The 2,211-nt window shown below is 44.1% G+C and overlaps 1 pseudogene; it reads right to left on the reverse strand.

Annotated features, from left to right (window-relative positions):
• Window positions 1-554: 554 nt before the first annotated feature.
• On the reverse strand, window positions 555-1,475 carry LOC147443306 (uncharacterized; annotated as a pseudogene).
• Window positions 1,476-2,211: the final 736 nt, after the last annotated feature.

The following is a 2,211-nucleotide window of genomic DNA, read 5'->3' on the forward strand; positions in this document are numbered from 1 at the left end:
AACCAACCAGCTGGACTGCCTCTCCTTTCAGGGTTTCCAAAATCGCTCTTAGATAATCAAGGTAAAGATTGTTTACTCTATTCAACATCTAGCACATCGACAAATTTCCAATCAAAGGATAGAATTCGCAGTAACATGATACAACCTTATGGAAAAGAGCCAACCAAGCTAAATTGTTGCCAAATACCAATATTGCAAATGTGAAGACACCCTATGCATTTTAAAGGTTTAAACCTACATGGGCTTTCTGCCAAAGAGAAAAGAGAGTATCATAAGCCACCACCCTGTTCAATCCATTCACCATTCCCAGAGAAAGTTGTCAATGCCTTCATCCCCCGCGCACCCTTTTACACAGAAAAAGGTAGAGCAAAAGAAAAGGAAAGACTCCCTTCTATGCCCTACTTTTATACTTCTTGCCAAGGGACTTCCTTGAAAAAGACCAGCTCTCTACCTTGAGGTATAACAGTTTCCACAAAAACCAATTTCTCAAAAATGCCCTCCACAAAATGTGGACCATTCGGCAAGAGTCTTGCAATGCTAATCCTCCTTGCTTGCTACCTATTCCTTCTTTTGTAGAATCTCCTCGCATCAGCACATGAAATATCCTTACTATCATTCACCTCTGCATTGATGAGCAAAGGCTCCACCTCACCTTGTTTCCTGCTTCACCGGCTGTAAACTCTCTTCGAAACTTTATTGCCTTGGTCATGATGCTGTCAAAAGGGGCGCACGATCCAAAATCAAGTGGTTTGATGGACGAAGTTTGCAATGCCTCTGAAGGTGAAACAGATCCACTAACCTTCACCTTGGTTGCATCGGTTAGGATTTTGTGTTTTTTGGGCTTTCTCAATGACCGAGAAGACGACACATCTTTTGTTTTATCATCACATTGTGCAGTATGATCACTAAACTTATTGCTAACATCAGCATTGTGATGAGGCGAAGAGGTTTTTTGATATGTTCGACACATTCTTGATGAAGATTCATCATTACCAAGTTCAAGAGCCTGCTCATTCACAACCCTCCTGGACTCACCATTCACGTCAAGTCGGAGAGGGGGTTCACGCTCACCTGCAACCTCATAGATGAGGTTCCATTCGGCAGTCGAAATGGGGATGACAGAGAGCCGCGGCTGACGAAACATGATGAAGTTGAGTAAGCCATCTTCCTGCTTGAGATGGGAAAGAGAAAGGGGTTCTGAGAGCTTCAATACAGCTTCAATGTCGACCATGTCGTGCTTTCCGGAGGTATCAGAGGGGTTAGAAGGTTTTGCAGACACGCACAATGCCCACGATTTCTTTAGTCTTGGAGCCGCTGTGGTAGAAGAAGCGGAGACCACCTAGCTCTATGGCATGGAGGTGCTTCTCCGCCTGTGCATTGCGCACGCCATCCCAGTTAGAAATGCCCCGATTCGCTTGCTAGTGCTCCCAGGACCATTCCTCTAGTTCCGTCTTCAACAACCTACGTCCCGCCATTACGACTAGTAAAACTCGGTCACATAAAACATAAAAGACCATATTGATTTCATCAAAGCTAGGTTGTTTTTGTGTAGGAAAGGGTGTTTTCGAAGGTTCTTTTTTTGCGTAGAGGAGGGGTTGCTCAGTTTTGGAGCAGCGCAGACTAGATTGAAAGAAGGGAGATGATAGCGGGTTAGCATGTATGCAAAGCATGGAAAAATAATTACCTCTGATCTTGCGTCAGTTGCCTCTGCTCTGCAAGTGCTGCGTCAATTGCGCTCTCTCTCTCTCTCTCTCTCTCTCTCTCTCTCTCTCTCTCTCTCTCTCTCTGCGCTATGCGAGGAGTATAACAGCGCTGCTATAAGTTGGTACGTTTGCTGCTTCTTTTTCAATCTCTTTTTTTAAACGCTATTGCTTTCTTCACTCTCTCTCTCTCTCTCTCTCTCTCTCTCTCTCTCTCTCTCTCTACATCCTCATTTAGCAGACCAATCACATGTGGCCACATGACATAGCTATCCTTGCTCCTGTCACTAAATCGATCTTAGATAATCAAGGTAAAAAAAACCTTACTAAATTGTTTGTCCCATCTGCCCCCCCCCCCCCCAAAACACACACACACTTTGACAACCTCTTTCTCTAATCATGTGTCTGCATGAGGTTTCTTGATCCATTAGGCACAATCCACTCGTATATCCTAAAGAAAGATAAGCAAAAGTAAACTTGGATTAAAAAATACACTCGGACTAGGGTCCAC

This window comes from Adiantum capillus-veneris, chromosome 14 (genome assembly GCF_014529385.1).
Source record: "Adiantum capillus-veneris isolate H3 chromosome 14, ASM1452938v2, whole genome shotgun sequence".
NCBI classification, from domain to species: Eukaryota; Viridiplantae; Streptophyta; class Polypodiopsida; order Polypodiales; family Pteridaceae; genus Adiantum; species Adiantum capillus-veneris.